At 47.4% G+C, this 19,469-nt stretch overlaps 1 protein-coding gene across 5 annotated transcripts in view; it reads left to right on the forward strand.

The window, feature by feature from the left end:
- The first annotated feature begins 558 nt into the window (after nucleotides 1–558).
- Nucleotides 559–19,469, forward strand: part of LOC308484192 (B-cell receptor CD22-like) — a 31,676-nt gene continuing 12,765 nt past the window's right edge. For 3 of the 5 annotated variants that reach the window (XM_081018919.1, XM_081018922.1, XM_081018923.1), the window contains exon 1: nucleotides 10,381–10,485. The gene's annotated coding sequence lies outside the window, so the exon portion shown is untranslated. Of the gene's footprint in view, nucleotides 611–8,924; nucleotides 9,055–10,380; nucleotides 10,486–19,469 lie in introns of those variants that run through there. The other 2 variants (XM_081018921.1, XM_081018920.1) reach the window with 2 other exon arrangements.

The following is a 19,469-nucleotide window of genomic DNA, read 5'->3' on the forward strand; positions in this document are numbered from 1 at the left end:
TTTTGATGAGCTGTATTTATAGTTTATGACTTCTGTTATGTTTGTAATTATATGAATCTTGTCTTGTTGTAGGCTGCCTTGAGCATAGTTTCAGCTGTGGAAAGGCGCCATACAGATAAAATGTTGATGGTGATGATGTTTTAGGTTTGTGGCTAACGCAGTCCACTCTTCCCACTAACATTGCGGGGATGACCATTTAAGGCTCGCAATGCAATCCTAGGCATAGGAAAGGGGGGCCCTTGTATCCCATTCTGAGGTGGGGAGGACCATGCCTGAGGTGTATTGGGCCAGAGACCAAAGTGGCCAGAGAAATTAATAACAAGTTTGTGTTTGTGCAGGGGGCAGGTTTCTAAACACACTCATACACCCTCCCTGCTCACTATCCTCCATGCAAGCAAGCAGGAGTCTCCATCTGAGTTCAAGGATGCCTCCCAGCCAGGCGAAGACACTCAAGGAGGATGTGAAGCACAGCTGGTGAGGGAGGGGTGTGGCTTGTGAAAGGGGTGTGGCCCAAGGGCCAGATAAAGACATGCGAGTCTGAAGTTCCCCACCCCTGCCCTCTGCTCCGTCAGAAGCCATCCCCGTTTAACTCCATGGGACATCTTGCCAGGTAAGTTTATAAAAAGATGCTGTCCTGGACTTCTTGGATGCAGAGGAACAGTGGGAGGAAACAGTGGTCATAGGGAGAAGAGGGAGAAGACTGGGAAGAGGGCATGTCAGAAACTGAAGAGGTAACAGGGCTTAGTGAGCGGAGGGAGTCGGTGAAGAGAGAAGTCCAGAATCCGAGGCAGAAGCTGAAGCAGGAGAGGAGGGAGGCCAAGAGGCAGAGATGAATTGGGCTGGTGGAGAAGCATAGGTTTCTGCGCCTCCTGCTGCAACATGCTCCCATCCACACTGGTCTCCCAGGACCCGGAGAGGCATGAAAAGGGCAGAGGAGACATTGGCTGCAGGCAGGCAGCGTCCCCAGTTCCTTGGGGAAATCCCTGGTGAGGAGGGATTTCAGACTCAGCAACTGATTTTCATGGAGGAAGATCACGGGGAATGAGCTTCTCTGCTCATTAAGCCTGACACTCAGCCAAGTCTGTGGAGGTTCTGCTAATGAGGAGTTAACTCCATCTTTGATCTGCATGATTACTGACTGACAGGCTCCTGTGACAGATGCTGTTTGACTGGTGTTCTTGGGCTGGTAGGCTCGCAACATCTGGAGGGGAAAGGGAACGTAACTTCTCACCTCTGCTCCATAGGAAAGGGTTTTGAGAAAGTGGGAAATGAGGCAAGGAAATCGCTCTCACCCCAGTAGCTGCCTTTGCTACGGCAGAAGTGCATGTGATCAGGTGCGAAAAAGAAAAATATCAGAGGCTGGAGCAAGAGGGAACAAGGCCTTGAAGTTGCCAGTTTGCAGTGCATGGCAAGCGTACAAAAACACCTGGTTAGCAATGGCTACTAATTCTACTGCTTGCATTCTGCCTCCACTGTCAAACACATTATGCTTCTGAATGGCCACTCACTGGAAACCACAACATGAAAGAGTTGCTTTTGTGCTCAGGTCCTGCTCACAGGCTTCCCAGAGGCATCTAGTAAGCCACTGTGAGAATAGGATGCTGGATTTAATGAACCAGCTGTGCTGAAAGCATTTCAATTGCTGCGGGGGCAGCTGGGCAAGTGCGATTTTGAATTGCGCTTTCTATTTTTATTCCGGTGGTCTGTGGCGAATTTGCTTCCTGTGCTGTGAACTTTTTAACTGCTGCTGGTTTTTAACACTGAAATAGTGTACTGGAAACTCATTGCAGTGTTTTGATATTTTGCATGGTTTAAAATAAAAAGAATAATCCAGTAAGCCACCTTGTGAGAGTAATGTGTCCTGAAAGATGTGACAAAGGTGCATTAAATATTTTTTTTAAGCACTTGGAACCTCTTGACCAGAACCATGGTCAGAAATAGTGTGATATTCCTAAAAACGAAGTGGCTTTTAAAATAATAATAATAATAATAATAATAATAATAATAATAATAATTAAAAAAAAAACCTGAACATTTACAGAAGAGTTTACTGGAATGTCCTTAAGGGCTCCCAGCTTTTCTTGCGTCTTCCTCTCCCTCCACACACACCACCACTCCTTAGGCTACAACCCATTGGCCAGTTCAGGTGGGGTGGGGCCAGCCAGACATAAGCACTTCTCCCCTTGACCTCCTAATACCACATCCCTTCACTTCATAGGCCAGAGTAGTTGTGCCTGGAGGAGAGGGGGGAATAGTTCTCTTTCTTCTATGGGGCTGAGTTAACAACCTCAGCTGCAGCTGCCACTCCTCCCTCTTCCGCCAGTGTGGAATAGTAAAAAGCTGGAAGCTTTGGTTTGTGCATTAGCCAATGCAGCAGAGGAGAATGTTCCCTGGGGGCGTTGGTCAGCTTCTGGAGAAATAGAGGAGGAGGAGGAGAGAGCCACCTACCTCTCCCTTTTCTCCTTCCTCCCCTTTCTCTCTCTTTCTCCCATGCTTTGTGTTGCTAGGCACACATGTCTTGCAGAATGGTCATGATCAAAATGGGGACCTTTGTATTCTTGTAATTGAAGAAGAGAGAATTGTGTCCATCTCTGGGTGCTTCCAGGTCATTCATTCTGATTTGGTTGAGGGGAGGCCAGATTTCGTGGCATCAAAGCCACTGTTACTCCCACATTCTCTGGCACATTTCCTTATTGCAAAAGGTCCAGACTTTTGGAGGAGCTGCTTGTTGTGCGAGCAAGGCCTCCCAACCAGCTCTAATAGCATGACCTAACCAGCACAGCATACATCACGATCGTTTTGCACAAAGTTCTGGGTGCCACAATAAAGATATTGATAAGTTGGGACGTGTGCAGGGGAGGGCAGCCCAGATGATCAAGGGTCTGGAAGCCAAGCCTTATGAGGGATGGTTGAGGGAACTGGGTATGCTTAGCCTGGAAAAGAGGAAATATGATAGCCATCTTCAAATATCTGGAGGGCTGTCACATGAAAGATGGAGCAAGCTTGTTTTCTCCTGCTCTAAGAGGCTAGGACCCAAACCAATGGCTTCAAGTTACAAGAAAGGAGATACCAACTAAACATCAGGAAGAACTTTCTGACCGTAAGAACTGTTTGACAGTGGAGGTTTTACCTGTCATGCATGCTTTAATCCAGATTCCTTCATTGCAGAGTGCTGAATTAGATGACCCTCGGAATCCTTTCTACAATGCTATGATTCTGTGAAAGTTTGCAGGGTGTGTTAGATGACATCAGTGATGCAGCGTTCGTTCTGGGTTTGTTTGCAGGGATGTTAGAAGATGTTCCATCAAGCAATTGTCATTCCACACTTTCCAGTGCACTTCTCCATCATTTTTCTGGGATGTAGAGGGACTCTGGGATTTCTGGCATAAGAGCATCAAATCAACTTCAGCAATGCAACCTGAGTTTACTGATTGAATCCCACCCAGTCTGGAAGTGCCTGCAGTTTTGTTTTGTTTTTCCACATCAAAATCCATTTGTGGTCCTTACCCCAGGCTTGTTTTTTTCATTTCGGCAGCCTCATTTTTGGTGGTAGTGGTTTGTGTGTGTATTTGCTATTGTTAAACAAGCCTCAGTGACCTACTTCAAATCACTCAGAGGGCAGAAGTGGCCAATGTGGCAGCAGCCAGATGCTGTGGACTTCAGCTCTCATCATCCCTGACCTATTGGTTTGCATTTAAAGGAAAATCTACCCATTTCACACTTTCTGAAGCAATATGTGAACTCTTCATGGGGATGAAAATGTCCTCGTTTTAATTGCCACCAGAGATTTATCAAGCCGTTTGTGGATTTCCAAATACTGCACAGCGTTTCTCCAAATGTTGCAATGCAACCCTCCAGCCGAGTGCATATTCTGGGGCAAAGTGTCCATAAAAATGGATATGTTGGTGAAAGGGACATTAAAAATGCATTATATTGGGGGGGGAGCACTTTGCAAAAGTGTGTATATCATGCACAATTATTATTACTAAATTGCATGCAAAAATGTGCCTATTAGGATAACTTTGCCCTAAAATGCTGGTGGATTTTCACGAGGACTTTTTTAAAAAAAACCACAAACTGATGTGGGAATGTGGAGTGCTGAATTTAAGGCTGGGAAACTGAAAGAAACCAAAATCAATTGATTCACCCATCTCATTGGCCATGCTGGCTGGGAACGATGGGAGCTTTAGCAGACTCTGGCTTGAGGAGTGCAGGGCAAGACTGCCTGGCACTCACAGTCTCTGTTGTCCCATGGAATGTAACTGCCCCTGTTGATCATGTTGATCATCTATAACGACTCTGGGGCAGAGGTGCACTTAGGTAATCTTAGCTCACTTCCAGGTGACTTGCTTGTTGAGCATTCATCCTGATCAGTTTGCACAAACTTCACAGGGAGGTTAGATGGCTGTTTATTGAGCATTCGTTCCATTTTGCTTGTGGGGAGGTTAGACAACATTGTGCCAAGCTGTTGTTCTCTCACATTTTCCAGAGCATTTTCCGTTTCTTTATTGCAAAAGAGTCCTGGGGTGTGTGGGGGGGGGGGTGCAAGCAGGTTTGTTGCACAAAAGCACTAAAACAACTTGAATTGCAGGGCCTGAAATTGTGGGATTGAATCCCACACAAATTTAGCGACACTCTGAAAAGGCCCTTAGACACCGGTCTTTATAGTTTTTTGAAAAGCCCCTACTTTAGAAGCAGTGGGATTTAATCGCATACCAGCAGCTAATGGGCATTGCTTAGGTAAAGATAAAGGGACCCCTGACCATTAGGTCCAGTCGTGACCGACTCTGGGGTTGCGGCACTCATCTCGCTTTATTGGCCGAGGGAGCCGGCGTACAGCTTCTGGGTCATGTGGCCAGCATGACTAAGCCGCTTCTGGCAAACCAGAGCAGCACACGGAAACGCCGTTTACCTTCCCACCGGAGTGGTACCTATTTATCTACTTGCACTTTGACGTGCTTTCGAACTGCTAGGTTGGCAGGAGCAGGGACCGAGCAACGGGAGCTCACCCCGTTGTGGGGATTTGAACCGCCAACCTTCTGATCGGCAAGTCCTAGGCTCTGTGGTTTAACCCACAGCGCCACCTGCGTCCCTGGGCATTGCTTATCTTACCTCAAAATGTGGGAAGCAGTGCTTTTTCCTGGTGGCATGCAGCAATACACAGTACTACCACTTTGTGGTTTTTTAGGGGGGTGGAAGGGCTCTTTGAACTCTTCAGAGCATCGCATCTCCTTCCCCAAGGCCAGGAAGCATTTGCCTCACTTAGCATTTGCCTCGCTCTGGTAGGATCCTGAAGCTCTGCTGCCTCGTTCTCAAAGCCGGCCAGGGGAGGCCTATTCACCTGGGTGGGTGGGCAAAGGAGTGTCAAGCAGCTCGCCTGACCTCACTGCCCAGCCTTGGCTTCAGGCCACGCCCCTCCTCCACCTGCTTGCTGGCAGCAGCACTGGGTATAGGGGGCAGAGGGGGCTTCGGCTCCCCCAAAATGTTTTGGCAGGGGCAGCACATCAACACATCACATGACTGCACTCCCTCCATGTGGGGGGGGGGGCAAGTCAACACCCTTCTGGCCAGTGAAAACCAGCACTTTTATTTTACCTAGATGAAAAGCACTGGTGCTAAGCCAGCCCTGCTAAATGGGGCTCTGGGCTTTTGCACTAAAGTCCTGCCTTGATGGCTCCATTTGTTGGTTTCCCAGGGAACATAATTGTTGTTGTTGTTTAGTTGTTTAGTCATTTCCGACTCTTCGTGACCCCATGGACCAGAGCACGCCAGGCACTCCTGTCTTCCACTGCCTCCTGCAGTTTGGTCAAACTCATGCTGGTAGCTTCGAGAACACTGTCCAACCATCTCGTCCTCTGTCGTCCCCTTCTCCTTGTGCCCTCCATCTTTCCCAACATCAGGGTCTTTTCCAGGGAGTCTTCTCTTCTCATGAGGTGGCCAAAGTATTGGAGCCTCAGCTTCAGAATCTGTCCTTCCAGTGAGCACTCAGGGCTGATTTCCTTAAGAATGGATACGTTTGATCTTCTTGCAGTCCATGGGACTCTCAAGGGTCTCCTCCAGCACCATAATTCCAAAGCATCAATTCTTCGGCGATCAGCCTTCTTTATGGTCCAGCTCTCACTTCCATACATCACTACTGGGAAAACCATAGCTTTAACTATACGGACCTTTGTTGGCAAGGTGATGTCTCTGCTTTTTAAGATGCTGTCTAGGTTTGTCATTGCTTTTCTTCCAAGAAGCAGGCGTCTTTTAATTTTGTGGCTGCTGTCACCATCTACAGTGATCATGGAGCCCAAGTATGCCAAGCAGGGAACACAGTAGTGGGACAAAAAATAGAATCTCTTAGACCCGTGGCTAGAAATCACGAGACGAAAGGAAGTGTGGACCAGCCCTAGCTCTGCCTAACAGCAGAGCCGGCCCTGCCTGCTTGCGACATCTTCCTATGATCACATGATAAACAATAACAATGCAACCACAACAAACCAGCCGTGCTTAAAAAAAAAAGCAGGCCACATGCCTAGAGGCAGGAGTCCTGGGTCCAAATTCATCTCTTGACACACTCCCTCTCTCAGACATCTATCTTCTGGAGCGGCAGTCTCCAAACTTTCCAGATCCAGCCCCGCTTTTGACTTAAACATGCATTTGGGGACCCATCTCTTCATCTTTTTACCATAAATTTGCATGGTGGGAAGTGTCCCTGTTGCGACCCACCTTGGATGAGGCTGTGATCCACTAGTCCATGGTTTCCCAAACTTGGGTCTCCAGCTTGTTTTTGGACTGGAACTCCCATCATCCATAGTTAGCAGGTCGGGGATGATGGAAATTGTAGTCCAAAAACAGCTGGAAACCCAAGTTTGAGAAACAGTGGACTTGTTGTTGTTTAGTCGTCTAGTCGTGTCTGACTCTTCGTGACCCCATGGACCAGAGCATGCCAGGCACTCCTGTCTTCCACTGCCTCCCGCAGTTTGGTCAAACCCATGCTGGTAGCTTCGAGAACACCGTCCAACCATCTCGTCCTCTGTCGTCCCCTTCTCCTTGATGTTTCCCAACATCAGGGTCTTTTTCCAGGGAGTCTTCTCTTCTCATGAGGTGGCCAAAGTATTGGAGCCTCAGCTTCACGATCTGTCCTTCCAACAGTCCTTCCTTTGCCTGATTCTAGTGCAGACATAGGCACGGTATATTATTCCCCCAAAGGCATCTCCAACCTCAACCCCCAAAAAGCAGCAGCGAGAGGATGTTTTTTCCCCAGATCGGGAAACGGGGGCTTGCCCTAGAAAATAGTGACATTGGGAAGTTTCTGTATGGAGAAGCGAGAGTGAGTGTTTGGTGGTGAGAGACCGAGACCGAGAGAAATCAATGCCCACAAAGTGTTTTTGTTTCGTTTTTTAAAAAACAAAACCACTAGAGGGAGTCCCACATGACTCTGATTCTGTAAACAAGGGTATAGGGATTTCCATTGTATTTCACAAATCACTTGCATTTCTCTTGCACCTGTGTGCAGTGGGAACAAGCCAGCCAAAGTGAAGCACACGAAAATGCCATGGGCATTGAAGGTTGCCATCCCAGAGTCTTCAAGTGTCCCTGTTTTCCAGGGACAGTCCTGGATTTACAGAAGCCGTACCAGATTCTGATTTGATCCCAGAATGTCCCGGTTTTCCTTAGGACGTTCCTATTTTCATCAGAGAAATGTTGGCGGGTATGGAGCTATGCAACCCTCCAAGCTAAGTAGATAAGTAGCTAGACAACCTTTAGAAGATATCTGAAGGCTGCCCTGTGTAGGGAAGTTTTTAAATGTTTTATTATGCATTTATATATGATGGAAGCTGCCCAGAGTGGCTGGGGAAACCCAGTCACATGAGCGGGGTATTATTAATATTTATTGTTGAATAGGATGTTGCTATTTCCATCGGAGAAATGTTGGAGGGTATGCCATCCTAGGCACACTTACTAGGGTCTGTGGAATAAACCTCACTGAATATACGGGGGGGGGGGGTTGCTTCCACATAAACACGACAGTGGAATTCCCTGTTAAATTCCTGGCTCTTGGCTCGGCTTTGTACACTGAGTCAAATCTTAGACCTAGTGGACCTGCAGCCAACCAGAACCTACATTTGCCAGCAACGCCATCCTTCACTGGTCCTTAACTTGTTGCCAGGGGCTGGTTCCTGCATCAGTCTTCAATGCCAGGGGTCAGGCTAGCAACGCAGGGTGTAAGAATACACAACAGCACCTCTGTGCAGGTACAGAGTGCGTCTCCCTTACCGTGGGGGATAATTATGGATAATTTTCACATCGTGGATTAGGGAGAAAAGTATCCAGATCAGACATCACGCTCTTGAGCACTGTCGCCTCTTTTCCTAGATGTGAAGCATATGTTCTCTCCCCCACCCCAACCCCATGCGCAGCTGGCCTTGCCTAGCCATGCCACAGGATGCTCATGAACAGATGGGTGTTGACCACTTGATGATTTGTCTCTCAGGTCTGGTCTGAGGAGGAAATGTGGGGAGGGTGAAATGGACTGTACCACTTCAGGCTAGAGGTGGGGGAAAACAAGTTTAGATGCTCCCCCGCCTTTAAAAACAAACCCACTTCCTGCAAGGAGAAAACTAACATAGCTCTTTGCTAGATCTATCTAGTTTTCTATCTGGAGGGAGGTTAGTTTTTTAAAAAAAATGTAAACAAGCATTTTTTTTAAAAAAATGCGCTCATCTCTAACTTGAAGTGGCACAGTCCATTTTTGAGCACTTCTGCAGATACTTGCCTTCCAAAGGCCATGAATGAAATGATGTATCCAGGCTGTTACACTGAGGATGTGAGTGGCACCAAAATTTTGTTCCCCAGGAAGTAGCAGCTGTGGTGGGTGGGACTCACAGTCATACGGGCAGAGCTGGCACTGCTTATGGGCACCGCATGATCCTCGTTCCGCCTTTGTGAGAAAGTGATGTGGCAGCACTTATTACTTTGGAACTCACTGCCTACTGATGCCAGGCAGGGGCCTACACTGGGAGTTGCAGTCCAGCGGCATTTGGAGGACCCACAGATTCCCCTGAATGAGTGAGTTGGGCCTGAGCTGCAATAGCATCACTACCACCATAAGGAGCAATAAGAAACATTTAATATAAATACGGTTTTTGCAAAATAAACAGATGGGGGTTCTGGCCAACTCAAATCGTGCTCAGAGTAGGCTCATTGAAACTAATGGGCCTACTTTAGCTGTTTCAGTGAGTCTCCCCTGAACAGGGGATGCCAACCCGGATCAAAAAAATGCATGATTTGAACTCCAGGCTGATCCCAGTTCTGTTGGCATTGGCCTTTAACAGAGGGTCCCTGATGCGCTGAAACGGCATCAGAAAATGAGAATGGAGCAAAAGGGAAAGGAAGGAGAGAGGCGAGGAGAAACAGAATGGAAATAAATAGCCTTTCAGAGCTGGAAGGGGTCCCAGAAGGCCCTGCAGACTGACTCCTGGCTCAGTGCAGGGATCTTGCATCTACAGCATCGCTGACAGATGGCCCCACAGCCTCTGCTTAAACACCACCAGTAAAGGAGAGACCACCATCCCCCCAGGCAGGGTCTTATGCATTAGACTTCAGTTGGATGCTAGATTCATAAAGGCTGGAAGCCACGGCCTCCAATCACATTTTAGAAATGCTGAGGGGATATTATTTGTTTGTTTAGATTTATATTCCACTTGTCCTTTAAGGAGCTCAAAGTGGCATACAGAGTTCTCCCTCTCCCCCTTTTAGCCCCACAACAACAACCCCACCAGGTAGATTAAGCCAAGAGTGAGTGGCTGGTCTCCAAGAATCTGCGAATGTGTCAATTTCCGTTTCTCTCTGTTTTTAATTTCCTCAATCCTAAATTCAGATCTCTCTTTCTCTTTCTCTTTCTCTTTCTCATGAAACTTCATCAGCGTTTGAGCCCAAATCTCTCCCGATAAACACACGTTTCCACGCCATTTCTGCCTCATATCTGGCTGCAAGAAATTCCCCCTCGTATAATGCACCTTCGCACGCCGTTGTCACAACCATGCGTGCATTTTTACGCACGCTTTCGCCCTAGAGCGTGCCTTTTTTGTACACATTCCTTGACCGGGAAAGTGCAAGATTCGGGGACGTGCGCGCTCAAAAGGACAGCGGCTCTGGGAGCACATAGCCAAACATTCCTCTTTGCCGGTAAAACCAGCAGGTTAGTGAGGCAGGTTGGCGAGTGAAGGCCAATTGCTGCTGAAGGCTGGAAGCAGCGGAGCGCAGAAACTTTGCAGCGCCCTGGGCCAGAGAGAGAGAGAGAGAGAGAATGAGAGAGAGAGAAGTGATTATTTATAGTTGGCAGGAGCGGGGAGAGGACACGAGAGGGAGGGAGGGAGGGAGGGATGAAATGATAAAGAGAATGACACACAGAGTGGAAGAAATAGAGCGTGAGGAGGAAGCTGCCCCGCTTGCAGGTGCTGGGGGGCAGCAGCTGGAGACCCCCCTGGTCTGTGATAGGTGAGTCCTTTGGAGGGATGTGTGCTGGGGTGGGTCGGGAAGGGGCATTGTTTTCTCGGTTGGGGGTCGCTTGGGAGCAAAGCTTGGGAGAGGGAGAAGTGTTTACTAGTTGTTTACTAGAGGAAAGAACCCAGGAGTCCGAGGTGGGGACCTTGCCAGGCTAGCCGCCGCCTCCTCCTCCTCCTCCTCCTCCTCCTCCTCCTTCTTCTTCTTCTTCTTCTTCTTCTCTTACCCCCTACCCACACCGCTGCTCCCCTCCCCTCGCCCGCAAATCTGCGGAGATTTTGACAGCTAGGGAAAGCGGATTCTTTCAACCTCCCAGCTCAAGCCTACAAAGAATCCTCTCCTGCCCCAAGAAGGGAGACTCGCCCCTCTAGGACCCCGTTTTGAGAATCCTGAGCTGGACTACCTCCCCCACCGCCTTCAAAGGAAAAACCAGCATAGACCCCCAGATCCCTCCCACAGATAAGGACAACAACTGGAGAGAAGCTGCTAAGACTCTGCTGCCCTCTCAGGCGGAGGGATAAAAGGCCCCAGAAGAACTCTGCCCTTTGCTCTAAGCCTCTAGCCACTAGCCACTACTTCCCTCCCATGCCCACGACATTTGGAGAAAGTCATGCTTCAAACGAAAACAGGGAGTTTTCCAGGGCTGCTGGTCAATCAGTTGGATGGATCGATGAGAAATGTTGTGGGTGGCTGAAAATACTTTAAAATGAAATGGTGATTTCCCACATTTTTTGAACAGGGGTCTTTGCCTCTTCTTAAGAGGATGCCTGCTGTATTTGACCCACGAACAAGAAAGTAGGGGGTGTGGGCCGTTGTTGTTGTTATTTACTGTTTGTTTTATTTATATCCCACCTTTGTCTCCAAGGAGCTGAAGGTGGTTCTTCCCCATCTCATTTAATCCTCTCAACAACCCTTTGAGGTAGGCAGGGCTGACTAGCTCGTGGTCTCCCAGTTAGGTTCACAGCTAAATGAGGATTTGAACCCGGGTCTTGCAGTATGCTCCATTTCTTTGGATTGATTCCCCTCCCCTCAAGTATGTAAAGGTATGCAGATTTCATTGATTAATCCAGGGGTGGGGAGCCACAGGCCTAAGGAGAGCAGATGTGGCCCTCAGGGTCTCTCTATATGGCCCTTTGAGTTCTTCCCAGGCCACACCCTTTTTCTGGCCCCTCTTGAGAGCTTTTGGCTGACTAGCATGTGGTCTTGGACTGTGACAATGCCATATTTTCCAAGATACAGAAAGTACCGGAGGGGGGGGATTTGAGTGTCTGGGCCCCCGGGGGCCCCTGGACTTGGCACCAGTGATGGGCCATGCTCTCAGGTAAAGTATTTGTAGGATTTCGGCCTTAATTGAATGATCACCTTAGAGAAGCCCGTAAAATCAGGTTTGCTTGCCCCAAAACTGGAAGTTTGGTTTTGCCATGGAAGCTGCTTTGGAAAAATGTGTTACGAGAGACAAAAATTGCATATGTGCATGCGTACATTAAAGGTAAAGGGACCCCTGACCATTAGGTCCAGTCGTGACCGACTCTGGGGTTGCGGCGCTCATCTCGCTTTATTGGCCGAGGGAGCCTGCGTTTGTCTGCAGACAGCTTCCGGGTCATGTGGCCAGCATGACTAAGCCACTTCTGGCGAACCAGAGCAGTGCACGGAAACACAATTTACCTTCCCGCTGGAGTGGTACCTATTTATCTACTTGCACTTTGACGTGCTTTTGAACTGCTAGGTTGGCAGGAGCAGGGACCGAGCAACGGGAGCTCACCCCGTTGTGGGGATTCGAACCACCCACCTTCTGATCAGCAAGTCCTAGGCTTTGTGGTTTAACCCACAGCGCCACCCGCATCCCTATGCGTACATTAGGAGCAACTAAAATGCTGAGCAACTTCCATGAGGACTTCTTTACCAAAAAAATAAAATAAATACATTGCAAACTGATGTGGGAATGTGGATGTTTGGGAAAATGAGAAACTGAAGTGGACCTGTTTGCCCAATCCTGCTCAGGCTGTGTTATGTATTTATTGTGTTCACATCCCATATTTTTTCTCTAAGGAGATCAAGATGGCAAAACGTGGTTCTCTCTCTCCTCATCTAATCCCCACACAACCCTGTGAGGAAGGTTAGGCTGAGAGGCCGTGATTGGCCTAAGGCAGGCTTCCTCAACCTCGGCCCTCCATATGTTTTGAGACTACAATTCCCATCATCCCTGACCACTGGTCCTGCTAGCTAGGGATCATGGGAGTTGTAGGCCAAAAACATCTGGAGGGCTGAGATTGAGGAAGCCTGGCCCAACGTCACCCAGTGGGATTCCTGGCTGAGTGGGGATTCGAACCCTGATCTCCCTGGTCCTAGTCCTGACACTCTAACCACTATGCCACATTGGCCCTTGGACTGTTATCCTCTTGGCCAGGGGTCAGCAAACTTTTTCAGCAGGGGGCTGGTCCACTGTCCCTCAGACCTTGTGGTGGGCCGGACTATATTTTGGGCGGGGAATGAATTCCTTTGCCCCACAAATAACCTAGAGATGCATTTTAAATAAAAGGACCCATTCTACTCATCTAAAAACGCACTGATTCCCGGACTGTCCGTTGGCCGGATTTAGAAGGCAATTGGGCCGGATCTGGCCCCCGGGCCTTAGGTTGCCTACCCATGTTCTTGGCCCAACCTCTTGCCTGAGGTGGGAAGATGTTGGGGAGAGAAAAATAAGCAGGGAGATGGGGATTTGAGGCTCCGTGAGGCCGGTGTGCATGAATGTCCACAGCAGGGAGACAGATTTTTTTAATGTCCAGGGAGCAATGTATGCCAGGAGCAGAGATGAACAGATAAGGTCAGGGTGGGTGGAGATAGGAATGGTTTGGGAGAGGGAGCCCATAGGGACAGAGAGAGGGAGTTTTGCAGAGAAAGAGAGAGGGGTGTGTCAGAACAGATCGAAGGGCTTGTAATTACAGCTGCACAGATAACTTGTTTTGTTTTTTTGAAAGTGTGCCTGTGTGTGGCCTTTTGCCTTTCAATCGTTTGTTGTTTTTTTCAGTGCTAGTCTGTGTGCTGCAATTTATATGGGTGACCATTAGTAGGTTTGTCAGCAATGGGATACTGAACCGAAAATTTCATGTGCATTTGAAAATGTCCAGGCAGATTTCCAAATCCATGTTCAACGTTAGCAAATATGGGTTGCGGTTCCTGAAAGCCAGCAGCCCCAACCTACCCTCAACTTCTTCATCCAGAAAAGCCAGAAAAATAATTTTAACATTAATCAGAACACTAGGCAGGTCCTGTTCCAGGGTGTGGGGTTTTTTGGGGGGGAGGGAGGGACTTGAGTGAAATGCCATCTGATGTCCCCACTCCTCGGTCAGTGGGCAGGTTTACCAGGCTATGGTAGCAGCTTTCTAAGCTGCAGAAGGAGGCAGGAAGTGGTCACCCATTTAATTTCCCACAATGCCCCAGTGCTACAATAAGGGCATTGTGGGAAAATAAAAGGGTGGCTACATCCCGCCTCCTGGGGTTGGTCAGAATGGCAGGCCAGAAGGACACTTCAGCTGGGTGACTGACATTTTAATTTCCTGCAACAAGGAGAACCCTGCTGGACCAAAGACGAAAAACATATCTTAGAACGAAAACCTTTTTTTTTATTCAAAATTTAAACAAAACATATTATCCAGAAACATATCATCCTTATTCCCCCCCCCCCATTTTTCCTCCCTCACCCCGCCCTCCCACACAAAACCCACCCACCCCCCACCCCCCGGCTTCCCTCAGTTCCAGTCTTTGATTTCTCTGAGAATGCTGTTTTCTGCATGTTACACAGTTGTATAGATCCTCAAACTATTTAGCTGATTATTATCTCTTTTTTTATATATAAATAATTTTTATTATTTTCCAACACAAATATACAATTCTATCAGGTTTTTGCAAATTTGTTTCTTTTTAGACTTCCTTCGGCTTCTCTGACTATCATCCATATTTACCTCTCAGTTTACGCATTCCTCTGTTTATATTGCCATTAAACTTCCCTCCCACTCCTATTTCTTTTTAACAATATATCTCGACTTTCACAGTGCTTCTTGAAATCCCACCAGTGTTGTTTGCACATCACATGTTCTTTTCAGATACTCAACAAATTTCCCCCAGTCCTCGATGAACTTTTGGTCTCGAAGATATCTAATTTTCCCGGTTAATCTGTCCAATTCTGCATAGTCAGTCAGCTTCAGTCTCCATTCTTCTATTGTCAGTATTTCCTCTTGTTTCCATTTCTGGGCCAGTAGAATTCTTGCTGCTGTGGCTGCATATTGAAAAAGTTTACAGTCTTTTCTTCTAATTTCATTCCCTATAATTCCTAAAAGAAAGGTCTCTGGTTTCTTTACAAATGTATATTTTTACATCTTTTTCATTTCGTTATAGATCATCTCCCAGAAGCCCTTCACTTTCTTACATTCCCACCACATATGATAAAACGTACCTTCTTTTTCTTTACATTTCCAACATTTGTTACACGTCTTATACATTTTTGCTAATTTTACCGGTGTAATATACCATCTGTAAAACATTTTCATAACGTTTTCTTTAAGTACTGTACATGCAGTAAATCTTAAATTCTCTTTCCACAGTTTTTCCCAGTCCTCGAACTGAATATTATAACCAAAATCTCTAGCCCATTGCATCATTACCGATTTAACTTCTTCACCTTTGGTATTCCATTCCATTAGCTGATTATTATCAATAAAAAGTTTGTGAATGTTTATTCAAAGCCAGCCAAGGAGTCCGGTTCGCTTTGTTGCATCTTCAGATACTTTGTAAAGGGTTCCCATTCTCTTTAAAGTCACAGTTATCCTTGTCCCATAGCTTATATGTCAGTTTTGCCTGTTCTGCATAGTCCATCAATTTTTCTTCCAAGATTCTTTAGTTGGGGTTTCTTCAGTCTTCCTGTTCTCACGGAGGCCAGCCCACAAGCAGAACTTGTGTTGCAAAAACAGAACAGTCTAAACAACAACACGCAACACAATGGCTAATAATATGCTAACTGAATCTTTAATACATAATATTGTTTCTAAGTTCGTAAACAGAAGAACTATATATATATATATATATATATATATATATATATATAGGAAACCACAAATAAATAAACTGTTTCAAAGATGATTCTGCAGCAGCAGCTTGCTACACTTTTCAGTGATTGCTGATCCATGGCTATTTGTTGTACCTTTTAGGACAGTTATTTGCTGATGAAGAATAATCTTTGAAACAGTTTATTATCTGGAAAAACTGTTCTGTTTGCTGCTGTGCTCAGAGTACTCCCAGAGCACCTACCATCACACAATTGTAGGACATTGACTTTGGAAAGGCTTTTTGCCTCCACCTTAGAGACTGACCGCGCCTAACAATCATTTGAATCTCATTATTTGTGTTTTCCTTTATATATAGTTCTTCTGTTTATGAACTTTGAAAGAATATTATGTTATAAAGATTCAGTGGAAGACAGGCGTGCCTGGCGTGCTCTGGTCCAAGGGGTCACAAAGAGTCAGACATGACTAAATGACTAAACAACAACAAATTATTAGCCATTGTGTTGTGTGTTATTGTTTACACAAGCAGGACTTTAGCAGGAGCTTTTAGACCAGGGAAGAGGAGCCTTTGGCCTTCCAGATGTTGTTGGTATATAACCCCCAAGGATCCAAACAGAAAGGAGAACAGCCTGCGAAATGCTCACAAGTTCTTTAAATTCAGAAGCATTTGCCCTGAGAATCTGAACTGAAGAATCAACCATGAAGTTGCAAGGCAAAATGTCTCTTGCTGGACTCCAACTCCCATCCTTCCTGAGCATTAGCCATGCTAGCTGTGGCTGATGGGAATGTCTTAGAAGGCCACAGGTTGCCCATCCCTGCTCTACAACATCAACAACCGACTTCCATCAAGAGGGCTGGTGGAGGAGAGACAGATCACTTCGAGCTCACCTGCCCCCTCCCACTATGAGCCTTGGTCTCCCCTGCTGTTATCCTCACATCCTGCTCCTTCGCAGGCAGAGAACCAAAGCTATTGAGTGAGCAGATAGGCAGAGGCATCTACTGATCCTCCTTGGTTTACTGAGCCAGAATGAGGGATGGTGGACAAGGAGCTTGCAGTGGGGAAGAGAAAGAGCAGGCCAGTGAGCCCGCAACTGGGATGTGGTCTCTAAGCAGATGACCAACTAGGCTGACCCTCAATGGCAGCTCTGGAGCGATCGGTCCCTCTTCTACTAGCCTGCTTACTCACCTGCATGGAATTCCTGGTCACCTGTGGCGACCAGGCAAGTAGTTAAATACAAGACTGGGTGCAGGAGCACACCCACCTATATTTCTTTGAATTTGCATATCGCTTGATGGTAGGAAACCTGCCAAAACTTGTCAAGTCTCAGGGTAGAGTGGGCAGCAGGGAGGGCTGATGCGAAGCGAGGAGATGCAGAGGAAGCAGCAGCCCTGCTCTGGAGGCAGCTTGGTCCATCTCTCAGTAGTTGACTAGCAGCAGCTCTCCAGGATCTCAGGCAGGATCTTTCCCCCCAGCCCTACCTGGAGATGCTGGGGATCAAACCCGCCACCGAGCCGGCTGCTTCGATCCCAAGGGAGAAGCCTCTGCATGAGCCTCTCGTTCAGAAAGGCCTACGCACATGCAAGGCAGGAAATGGCTGAGGCTAGAAAGCCAACACACATCGAGGGCAGGAGAATGGACAGGAGTAAGAAACAAGCAGACAGGAAGTGGGCAGAGATGGATAAAGGAAGGGGCACGCAGAACATTGGCTGTCCATTTGATACCCAACCAAGTTCAGGGTGTTACTCTTGGTATATAAAGCCCTTAACAGCTTGGGACCAGGTTACCCGAGGGCTGCTTCAGTCTGTGGGACTGGTCCTCTTACAGGTGCCACATTATATTTCCTCTGCGTTGGCAAAAAAAATCAACCTTTTAGCATAGCAGCACCTACATTTCGGAACTTTCTGCCTATTGACATTGCCTTCCCTGCACTCGTTTTGGAACCTGCTTGAAGCATTTTTGTTTCCAGACATGTAGGGTGCTGGCATGCATTTTAATTTTGTATTAGCTTATTGTTGATTTTAATTATGTTTCCAATTTTCAAAATATCCGTTTTTAGCATTTGTCTTTTATCGACAATGCTAATGTTTGTTTTTCTAAATGTCTGAGAGGTTCTGTTTACACCCAAGCGGCATCTACGTTTTGTTGAATGAATAAAGGATTGCTTGTAGGGAGTTGCAGCTCGGTGGCAAGATTTAAACTGAATCGTACCCATCCCTGGAACAAGGGAGGATACTAAAGTACAGGGTGCTCCTGAGAATGTACAGAGTATCCCCTCCCCTATGGCTCCTTTGCACCTCACCCGTTTCTTATCCAGAAAGCACACACTGCATAAGATAAGCTTGCAGCCCACATACAGCTCAACATATTAATTATTATTATATTGAAATTTATTACCTGCTCTTCACCATGGTAGGTGACAGCAATTTAAAATTCAGAACATGTGATCCTTGGGTATGTATGCCTATTCTGGACACGAGTTCATGCATAGAGTATTAGGGATGCCAACCTCCCTGCCCAGCTCTTTCCCCTTTGCCTTTGAACAACAGGATAATCTGCAGACAGTAGCAGGAGATGGTTAAAAAAAGGAATAAACTCACAAAATTGTTGGGTTTGAAAGGGCCTCGGGGGTCATCTAGCCTAACCCCGTGGAATCCAAGAATCCTGCCCACAGCCACCCCTGGGTGGGCTCAAACGACCAACCTTCTGGTTAATAGCCACACACACTAACCCATTGTGCCACTAGCTGCTCCGGGTCAAGGAAGTCTGACCCATAATAACAACAACAATAATAATAATTCATTATTTATACCCCGCCCATCTGGCTGGGTTTCCCCAGCCACTTTGAACAGCTCCCAACAGAATATTAAAAACACGATAAAACATCAAACACTAAAAACTTCCCTAAACAGGGCTGCCTTAAGATGTCTTCTAAAAGTCAGAGAGTTGTTTCTTTCCTTGATATCTGATGGGAGGGTGTTCCACATGGTGGGTGCCGCTACCAAGAAGGTCCTCTGTCTGGTTCCCTGTAACCTCACTTCTCGCAGTGACGGAAGCGCCAGAAGGCCCTCGGAGCTGGACCTCAGCTGAACAAGGGGGTGGAGACGCTCCTTCAGGTATACTGGGCCGAGGGCGTTTAGGGCTTTAAAGGTCACGACCAAGACTTTGAATTGTGCTTGGAAACATTCTGGGAGGCAATGTAGGTCTTTCAGGACCGGTGTTATATGGTCTTGATGGTCACTCCCAGTCACCAGTCTAGCTGCCGCATTCTGGATTAATTGTAGTTTCCGGCTCACTTTCAAAGGTAGCCCCACGTAGAGTGTATTGCAGTAGTCCAAGTGGGAGATTACTAAAGCATGCACCACTCTGGCGAGACAGTCCGCGGGCCATCAAGTTGCCGTGAAAAGCACAGTAACAATAGGCCAGGCCGGTCAGTTGGCAACCTCGCCCCCACTCAGCGCGTGTCCTTTGGGAAGCCACAGCTAGCGGCTTCAGGCCTGTATGTAGATGGAGTCAGAGAATGCGAGTGCCACAAGCGGCGGACTTTGCTTAGGAAGGGAGAGAACACACAACATGTGCAGTGCCCATAATGAGTCATAGCCAACCTCCACTCATCAGGGCAGCCTCTTTTTTCAGATGGGAAGGCGTAACTTTGCAACTGCCTCTTCCCCACCCCCTCTTTTGCTTTAGAAATTAAGCGCTATTTAGCCGGCGGGGTGCAAGCAAGGGAGGGGAGGGGGGGTGAGAGGCAGCGGCTTCAAATCGGTGTGGACAGCAGCTAGATCGCCCCAAGGCCACCTCTCCGTGCATCGCTAGAACATTGTGCGCTCTTGGTGGTGATGCTGCCGATGACACAGAGCCCTGCCTCTGTGGTGGGCTGCAGGCCTGAGTGAGGGGAGGGTGCAGATGTCTGTCACTTG

The sequence above is a fragment of the Podarcis pityusensis genome, assembly GCF_964106645.2.
Source record: "Podarcis pityusensis genome assembly, chromosome: 8".
Taxonomy (NCBI): domain Eukaryota; kingdom Metazoa; phylum Chordata; class Lepidosauria; order Squamata; family Lacertidae; genus Podarcis; species Podarcis pityusensis.